Below are 11,004 nucleotides of genomic sequence, written 5' to 3'. Positions count from 1 at the left end.
TAGATATAGTATTTTATTTTTAATTATTAATTTTTATATTGTTTTAATAAAAGGAAAAATTATAAGGCATAATATTTTCATTGATATTCTATTTATAAAATATCAGGTTCATATTCGAACATGGAAATATATATGTTAAAAAGTTTTACATTTTTATTTTGATACATAATAAAATAACATAAAGCATGAGTAAAATATTATTAATAACATAGTTGTAGCTTGAAATTTTATTTGGGAGGGCTATAGTCCCCTACTCAATTTTTTAAGTCTGGATAATACACTTATCTGGATGTTTCAACATCTTATTGATTTTTATAGTGCGACTTACGAATGTACTATATGTTAAAAACTGCCATTCAACTGCTCTTATAATCAATAGAGTTCTTTAATTGCAATTTTTGAATTGTAATAACTATTATACATCTAATTTTGGTCCTTTCATTTTTTGTTCAAACTTTATTAATTATTATAATTAAAATTGATAAGAAAAAATTGTTTTAGTATATGGACTAATTATTATATAATTAAGCAGTTATCAAATTGTAAAAAAATGTCCTTAAAGTATAATTTTAACTTTGAAATTAGTATATTTAAGTAAAAGTGAGTAATCGTGAAAAATTTTATACGCATTAGTCATAACATACAAGACTCTTTTCGTTAACATTAATCTATAGTACTGAAAATGTTGATTTATTACTTTTTTACATGTGCCTAACTATTTCAGGTGTAACTTATAAAACTCTTAACAACATTGTAAACATGGAAAATGAAAACGTATGATTTCTATTTTGTCTTAAATTTAATATAAGAAATTTATCAATTCATAAATCATACACATAACCGACACCTTAAAGATAAAAACAACGGAAACTGCGCAATTGCAATAAATTCATGTAGTTTCTTACTTATTAAATTGTAAATATTTTACTATTGGAATTTTTTTGAAAGTAGTTATTTAATAACTTAACAATTTTTGAACAAAAAATGTTATTATTTAGTATTTACTAACCTTTGTGAATTGTACTTCATAGATTTCTTAAATATTTTTCTTCTTAAAAAAAAATGTAGTAAATATTTTATCATAAAAATGTTATGTTTTGCAAATAACTATGTATTTAAACTATATAATAAATGTTGGTTATAGGAAACTTAAAAAATGTATAGTTAATATGTATAGTTTTATCACGTAATATCGAACTGCATTGATTAAATAAAGTTGTACATAATGTTAACACAATGACTGTAAATTGTTATCTTAAAAGCATACCACTTTTCTCGTCATGTCCGATAATATATTATTACAATCTAACCTACTCAAACTTAACCACTCGTGCGTCATAAAATTATAATATTAAAATAAAATAATTTATTTCAAGTTTAAATATTCATATGAAATTCTTATAAACACTAATATAATCATAACATTTACTGTAGAAAAACTAATAATATTGCAAGTTGATAATCCCTTATCATCACTTATGGAGTTATATTAGTATTGTTATTTAGCACATGGGTAGGTAGCTTGAATAAATAATGTTAAATGAACGCTTATTAACAAGACAAACTACTACCATTACTATTTAACTATAATTTGATTAAATTATAAAATTTCACAACCAAAACTTAAACAATGGTTTCCTGTCAGTAAATAGTAACGATTAGTGGTTACCCTCGATTTTTGTTACGGACAGGAAATGTGTTCGATATTTTTTAAAACGTGTCTTGAATTGGAACTTCGACATTTGTTTATCTCAGTTTGAATGGTATAATAATACCACACGCCACTGATCATAGTTAAGTAGCAACAACACTAAAACAACCAAGTATTGGCTAAATAATACTACTGCGCATGCGTGCCTTCACACCCATTCACATAATCCAAAACGGTTCAAATTGTTTACATTAAAGAGCACGGATTTGTAAAAACTTGATTTTTCTAAAGAAGGTTTAAGAAAAGAGAAATTGGCAACTAATTTACTGTTTATGACGTTACGCATAATATCACAATTATATCATGAGACCAGAAAAGTATTAGCTTGATAACTGCTTTTGCAAATTAATATGCAAGATCATCAATAACCTTTATTATTAGTAGAAAAGTATCAGAAGAACGTGTTCAATTGAAATATTATGAAATTACATTCTTAGAAATACGAGTAAGATATAAAATATATAGAATATTAAAAACCGCAACAACAGTAGTGGCAGATCCAGGAGGAAAGCGCTGAGGGCACGCTTCCCCTCTTTAAATTATTGTCACCTACTAAAAAGAGGTTTATTAAATGATAAATTTAGCAAAAATTAATTATACGTCTAAAAGTTTTTTGCACATCCCGTTTAAAAATGTATGATCCATTCCTGATTAGTATTATAGCTGCTATTAAAATAGTTTGCAATTTGAAGTCACAATAATTCAAACTAGAAGTTTCAATGTTATATTATTTTATATCTGTTTAAGCATACGCCTAATGAAGATTCAAGAATCCAATTATCTATATTTTCCATCGGAAAATAAATTCACATATATTAAAATTTCAACACATCAAAGGCAGGGGAATGCTTTTGAGTATGACTTAAGGAGCATCGTTGAATTTAGACCAATATGATAACCATTATTCTGCTAAATTTTCATTTTTTATTTTTGCCCTCTTCAAAAATGACTACACAAGTTGCCATATTACGGAAAGGATCCAAATCCCAAATAATCAAGGATTTAAACCAACTTTTTCAAAAAGTGCTCTCTCTCGTAGACTACTCCTTTTTCTGCGAATCTTTTTCATTTAGAATTAATTTGTAATTATTTAAATAAACAAATAAAGTCAACACAGAAAAAACAAATCCCAATATTAGTAACATAACGTGCGATGTAATCAATGTAAATTTCTATTGCCTTAAGCTAATTTATAAATTACAAGAGTTGTAAATAATTTACAACTAATAAAACTAATAACAAAATAAAATATAACAGCCTTTATTATTTAGGTTATTATATTGTTATTAGTTGTTTTATCGTAGGTTATAATTAAATAATCCAAGCTGTTTAGAGTCGGCTCTACCTTACAATGATTTAACAAGATTTTTTACAATGACCGTCGCCTGACGAAATCTAATTATGACTGAAGGAACCAATAGGAACAAGGTGTGTTTTACTAAAGTTTTCGTATGATCACCCATCCAAAAACCAACAGCAAATTACGCAGCTGAACATCAGTACTAAAGTAAAGACTGAGTGATACACTGCGCCACACCAAGTATTCAGAAATGACTATACCTATTATAAAATGTAAACCCGAATATTTACAACGTGCCCCAGATTATAGACACCCACCAAGATTTTCTGGATAGCTCACCTAGCCTATACGGGCCAGATTTGAAGTGATCTTAAAGTAAACTAGTAATATAATGGTGTCTGAAGTGTTTTGTACAAGCTGTAGCTTGTTAATATCATGACACTATAGTGTCTTGATATGTATTATTACACTTGTGATCACGTTTTATTGTTTCAATAATATTACTATAACATCAGTAATTTTATTAGCTTAAATAAAAAATGTTGAAGCATATTATTTATTATTAAAACTTTGGACTAGAATTATTATTTCTATAAAATTGTATATTTAATTATACAGTGTGGAAAACTAACTGACAACTCTTTTAACTTTTTATATTATCAACATTTCGCTGATATTTTTTTTATTAATTAAGCATTTATAAACTATGTTAATAGTAGATATAGGCCAAATATTCCGAGATTATTTGGTATCTAGTACGCATAGTGTTCCAATTTCTGAAAAACGTGGTTTAAATTCAACTTTTTCTTTTTTTCTAATTTAATTAGATATAATTCATTTTAAAAAAAGTTTAAATTTTTTACTTCTTTATTATAAAATATCATATTTTTTTTATAATTCAATGACCTATAAAATAAGTTTTAGCTGAAAAAATAAAGATATTGTGTATACCAGTGAAAAGGTTTAAGACCTAAAATTTAATGTTATAGCAGAAATATATTTTTCTTTTATATACTCTTAATTGTTGTCGTAAAAACGTGTTTTTTTTAAGTAAAAATTTGGTTCTTTAAGAATCTTGCTCCGTTCAACTCCGCAGCAGAAATAGTGACAGGTTAGAGAAAAAAAAATGTATATAATGTTTACAAACGCTATTTAGCTGCTCATATTTGCATAAAAATCATAAAGGCGTTATTAACATATAAATGAAAAAATCAGATCATTTGATTTTTAGTTACTTATTATTTAAGACCAGATTAGGATTAAGTTCTATTTAATTTATAACATATTTTACACAAATATTTTATCTCTCACCAATTACTAATATTTTACATAAATCATCACTATATTTAATTATTTTCATATCTTGGTATTACTCCATAATAAGGATTGTATAACCTGGTCTGAGCTCAATAACATTAATTTAATTAGACAACTTTATAAGTTATTAAATTAAATTAGACTTAACCAAATAATAATTTAAAACAGTTTAAAACTACTTATCTTTTTTGGAAAGTGTAAGAAAAACCAAATTTAAATTTTGAGATTTTAAAAATAACAAATTTTGATATAATTTATGCCAAATATTGAATACCTTCAACCCCTTATAAAAGATAAATATCAAAAAAATAGTATCGGATTAGAATTCACTGACTTAAAAATTACTCTTATAACTTATAAGTTATCAGTTAGATTTGTTCCACTCTGTATATATTATATCTTTTAAATCTAGTAAAATAAAAGATAACATAACGTTTCTTTGGTAGATTGTAATAATTTTAAACTATTAGTTCAATAATTGTTTTAATTAGTAATTAAATCCATTTTTTGATTTGCAAAGTATTTTTTGATAGGTCTAATGACGACTCAATGAATACATTTACAAAACTGCACCACGTCATAAGCATAATTACAACAAAACTTTTGAAGTATTATATGTAATTTACCCTTACTAAATTTTTTTTTTTAATATAATCTAAAGCAATTCTTTAATTTAAATTACATATATAATATATATATATATATATTTGAAATTTTAAAGGAGGTAATTTAAAAATTTGAGGCTGCTAAGTCACTCCAAAACCAAAATCATATCTTACCTTAACTATGCATATGGACGTAAAAAAAAGCTTATAACTCGGTCAAAAACCAACATATTTTAATGAAATGTTCAGAGTGTATTTAGAATATCTTTGGACAAGACTGGTAAAAATGTCAGGTTATAAATAGAAAAACGCTAGCGGCAATGAACTTTTTTGATAAAATGTTTAAAAGCTTCAGTGTGTTAAAAAAACGTTTTCATTTTTTGGGAAGAACTCTTTTATATAAAAAAACTTTAAAATCCATCACGTAAAGTAATTATTCCAGAATAGGTTAATTTTTCAATGTTTTACTATATAATATTAAAGAATATTAAATATTTAATATTCAGAATATTTAATTTTTAAAGCGATAATTTGCAAAATATAAAAACGCTAAATTTTCATTAAATGTTACTTTTATCTTGTTTGTTTAGGTTTTACAAAAACTGATAAGATCACATATGTTAGTAAATTATAAATTTTATAAAAGTATTCTTTATGACTTTTTAAAAACCAAAACTTACGAGAAAATATAGAACAAATTTTTTAATTTTTTTATTATCTTTGAGTTTAGAGGCTCTGTTAATTATGTCATATAAAGCTTAATATTTTCTTTTTGTATTACACACAATATGTTGTCAAACATATTTAAATAGGATTTGACTGTCTTTAAAAGTTTAATAATGTTAAATTTCTTAATTAATAAGAGATAATTAAGCTCTAGTATCAAATGATTTATTTGTAAATGTGTTTAAAATTGTTATTGCAAGGCATTCCACTACACATTAAAAAGGGAGAAAAGATAAAAATAGAAAAACTGAAAGAGGGATGTTATTAGATCATAGGTAATAACGAATAATGATGCAATGTGTATGTTTAATTTTAGAAAATAAAGCTAATAATAAGTACTAAAAGGAAATTTAATTTTTCATATTATTGATATATTTTCATGGAAAAAATTTGTAATTAATTAACAAAGTAATGTAGTATAATTTTGATTTACTTCTAACTATAAATAATCGAATTAATTTGCAACCAATTCATTCTCCAATACAATAAATATCATAACATACAGGTAATTCTTTTATCGTGAACCTCTTAATTTAATTAAAAAATAAATTGAGAATAATTTTTTGGTTTTTTTTAGTTACAAGTTATTCTTAATTTACCAATGATGAAATATTATTCATGTTCATTATTTATATTACAAAGGAGTGTCAACATACATAGGTATTTAGCTAACTCACAAAATTAGCTATTTTCAAAAATTAAAAGTTTAAATTTGTTTTAAACATTTCTTGGTAGCTCTTTAACACTTAATTTTTATTTCCGAAAAAATCACGGTGACTTTATTATAGGACATTATAAATCATACTAATTTTACTTAATAATTTCTAAATTAATTAGTTGTCACAAATATTAAATAATATTCAGATAAATCAAATACAAATTAAAAATTACAGTTTATATATATTTTTAATTAAATTTTTTGTGTATTATAATGAATTTATATTAAATTTCATACAAATATTTTATTATTTATAATTTTTGAGCCTTAAAGATTATTGAACGTGAACTTTTTGGGGTGGCAATATTCTATCGCAAAGAATCCAACCTTACTAAAATCTCACATTGTGTTATGAAACAATGAAATACAGTCCTTTTTAGGTCTTTTATGTAGGATTATTAATCTGAATTATTTTAAAGAGACAGTTAGGCAATAAATAAAACAATACAGTACAATGCCTATCTTTTATTCTTAAAAATAATGTTAACGGTACTCTAAAAGTGTGTATTTTCTTCTCTTTAGTTACAACACTTGTTCAACTACTAAACATAACTGGGCCGATTTTCTAGATGTTTATTAAAATTAAGTGTGACGACAACGTTTTGGGTATATTATAGTATCATCAATAAATACGGTTATATTTTATGTTAACTTCAATAACATAAAAATAGTTCAATAAACATAAAAATATAATTGTTGTAAGTTTCAACACTTTAAAAAGTAATACATACTGAAATAACAAGCAGAAAGGTTTGTTCTTAAGAAAATTAAAAAAAAAGTTACCAACGGTAGTCTACTATCGTCCGGCATTATTAATGTTAAACAACAGTTGTATCAGGTACATATTTAATGGGCCATTGCAAAATTTTTATACTACTATGTTTTTATCTGTAATCTCAATATGTAATATTCTTGCAGCAATGGTTACAGTAACCACAAGCTCAGTAATTTAAGATGAAATTACTATGTATTTTAAGAATATACTAGGCAATAATGGCTTTGTATTATGCTTATATTTTATCATAACCTATTTGGCCATAAAAAAACTAAGAATATAATGTTTTTACTAACCATCAAATAATTAAATTGTACACGTGCTATTATAATTAGAAAATTTAAACAAAGCGTTAGCAAAAATACTTTCTTTATTAAATAAAGTTTCTATGAAATGTTGATACAAACATAAACTAATATAACTGAGTTAGTTTTTAAACTCTAAATAATAAGTACACGCAAAAATTTGACAAGAAGCTATTGCTATATATTAAAATATGGGAGCAGACACACAAACGGATTTCCTTGGGGTTCAATTATAGGGATTGCATCTCCCCTTCTTATACGTTTATACGACTTTTTTCAAAACGATTCAGTTACACGTTCCCAACAGCTGAGTTGTGTGAAAGATTAAAATTGTTTTATAAATTGTGTACAGTAAAATTAAAACTTCAACATTAAGGAATTATCCCAAATATTATATATAAAAAAAAAAAAAAATTAAAAACAATTGGTTATGATCTTGTTATACATGAATAGCTTTCATTGGCATATATACACTCAGGGCCACGAACAGATTGGATACCAAACAAACAAACATTACGACGTATAACTTATCATTGTAATTTGCATTTATATTAGTATACATTTTAAGTCAATCGCGGGGGAAGCGTTTTCAAGTAGTTTAATGAAAATAAAACTGTAACACTCCAATAGTTCTGGAGATAAATTGTGAACAAACTTTATAGTTGTATTATTTTAAACACCACTCAATGAGTCATCAGTTCAACTATTACCCCGCGCCAAACTTGGCGCATGGAATTTAATCGGACTGCCGTTGCGCATACGGTTATCTATTTAAAATTGATTTTTATTTTTGGCGGTAAATACTGAATTATAGTAAATCGGAATATCTATCCGTTACGAAAGATACTTTCTTGATATTTTACATTGGTACTCACCAATCCGGTGGTCATGCTGGTACGATTTACACTGGCGGCGTACACATGTCGTGTAAAATCCTTATCCCTGACTGCTGTTGAACGTGCACAGAACGGCGGCACCAAGGCACTTCACACAACGTCGCGGTATGAGCACGGTGTGCGTGTATGGGTTAACGTTGTCGTTGCCGGAGCAGGGATGACTACTACGTCACAGACACCAAATCAACAACAGCTGCACCGGACCATCGTGCCTGGGCGCACGCGCCATAATAATATCATATCCTATGCGTTTGATTGTTGTTTACTGCTATATGCGGCTCGATCGGAAAGTACTGCCTGTCGCTGTCGGAGGGTAGATTCGCCGAGGCTGGCCTAGGGACCGTTACCACTAACACAGCAGCTGCAACACACCAATATAGCCAAACGAACCATTTAATTTACATGCTGTTTCACTTGCACGCGTGGGGATAGCATTACACCAGTCGAACGTGGGTTTGCAAATCGACGGGGAAACATTTTTTTAACATCGGTCCTTATAGGAGTAGACTGGTCTAATCAATGACACAGAATGTATTTTTTTCTATGATTAATTACCCCAAATTTACATTTTTATAAAACTAACGAAACGAGTATCTTTAATTTTAAATTGTTTTCCTTTCTTTGCTACGTCACTGAAATTAGTTTTTCAATCGCATTCGTCGAAATAAACCGATTACAATGGACTGGAAACAAATTATAACTCAAACGCTATTTGTTTATACGATAAATTTCAATAAGATACAGTTTATTAGCTATAATTACTAAAAGACAACTCGTACGGAATAAATTAAAGTGAACATATTTAAACAAAATATATCGAAAATATTCAAAATAATAAAAAATTAAAACAATACCTCAAGGAAAAAACCATGTCGTATAAAATTTTACGCTGCTTCAGAGTAATTTTTTATCGTATTCATAATGATCGTATGTAACAAATGAGAAAACAAAAAATAAAACTTCATGAACGTAATGCATATTATAGACTAACATTTTTTAAACCGGTACCCATGTGCTGCATGTGGAAAGAATTGATAAAAACGTTTAGTTCAATGTTGGAAATGCGGGGGCGCGTCACGGTCAAAAACGGAACGCTGCCCGGCGGGTTATTTAATTGAGGATGACAAGGACTGTATTCCTGTTGATTTGTATCTAGTACCGAAGTAGATTGAACAAAAAAGATAATCGTTAAGAATAGAGGAGTATATGGGGAATTTCGCTTCACCTGTTGTCATAACTGCCTACGTTTTAAATTTAAACAGCTTCAATTTTGTAATAACTCATTGAATTTTACTATTTGAACAAGAAAAGCTAAGGGTCAGAATACAAAAAGAAAAATTTATCGCTAAAAATTTAAAAAATGTTTTGAAATTCCGCTATGAGTTATACTCTATAAGAACTGATCACTTGATCAGTTAATATTATTTAAAAATAAAAATATATTTAAATGCTATAAATCAGTTTTTATCTATAACTAATTATTAATAATAATTAATAATTATTTGTAACTAATTCGTCAAAAAATTATCTTTTATTGTTATCAACACTAGCTTTAATAATTAACTCTATAAATTATCTATAAAAATTGAAAACGTTAGTGCAGTTTTAAAATTTTACTAGAGTCTTCACTGTCTAGACATACTTTGTTTATCAACGAACGACTCTATAGATGTATGACAACAATCAAGTACTGTTGTCATCCTTAATGAAATAGTACTACAATATTTGATACGACCAAGCCTACTCATGTGACCGGTGCATCCGTAATGAACAATCCACCGGAACCAAGGGCAATTACTATCGGGTAAGATATGTCGGATAGACTCTTCTGGCATCTCAGAAGACGTGTTGACAAATAGGAGGATTAGTATGGCAAAATGATAAAAAACTGAACAACTCTTACGTCAAGATATTAAATTTTTACTTACTTATTGTTGTCTGACGATCAAAAACGATAATATTAATCACGTTCACATCAACACAGTTACTAAAAATTTTACGAACTTTTTTTACGTTACCAACACTACAAACCCGGAAACTCGTGTTGGTCTACACTACTTACACGACACTGTATAATTTAAAGAATGGACCAGTGTTAGCGACGCGTGCGTTGAGAAGCCCTCGGTACCGGCCGATCGATAATACAAACTTTGGTCTCATTGGTGTTGATAATTCTGGCGGCTTTTTCAAAATGACTCATTTCTTAATAATTAAACTGATGAATAGAATTAAATTTGATTAAACGAAATAAAAATTACATTGTTTACTAAACAATACATTTAGTGATTTCTCAATTACACCCTATGAAATATCTAAAAACATATTAGAGCTGTTATCATTATTTTATTTCCTTAATAATGATGGTTCCTTGTAGAGCTGCTTTAAAATAAAAAATAATTCACCGCTACCATTGTTTATATTTTATAAATAGGGTATAAGGGATTTGAAAATTAAAAATGTATCAATACTAATGGTTTATAACATGGTGATAGGGCGTAGAAGAGCATAGGTATATTTTTAAAGTTTTTCATTGAAAACCCACAAGACGTAAACAATGAAACTCTAGCGCTTAATGTGAATAATTTGATCTTTATCAATTAATTAAAATAATTCTCAGTATTTTCAGGTAGACGCTCATCAATAATGATACA

The 11,004-nt window shown here is 27.1% G+C and overlaps 1 protein-coding gene across 1 annotated transcript in view; it reads left to right on the top strand.

Annotated features, from left to right (window-relative positions):
• LOC126893487 (collagen alpha-5(IV) chain-like) overlaps positions 1-11,004 on the top strand; it is a 208,400-nt gene that overhangs the window by 115,353 nt on the left and 82,043 nt on the right. The gene's annotated exons all lie outside the window — the stretch shown is intronic.

The sequence above is a fragment of the Daktulosphaira vitifoliae genome, unplaced genomic scaffold (genome assembly GCF_025091365.1).
Source record: "Daktulosphaira vitifoliae isolate Bord-2020 unplaced genomic scaffold, ASM2509136v1 Scaffold_1, whole genome shotgun sequence".
NCBI classification, from domain to species: Eukaryota; Metazoa; Arthropoda; class Insecta; order Hemiptera; family Phylloxeridae; genus Daktulosphaira; species Daktulosphaira vitifoliae.
Note: the sequence above shows the minus strand (reverse complement) of the source record. Positions and strands in the feature narration are given on the sequence as shown.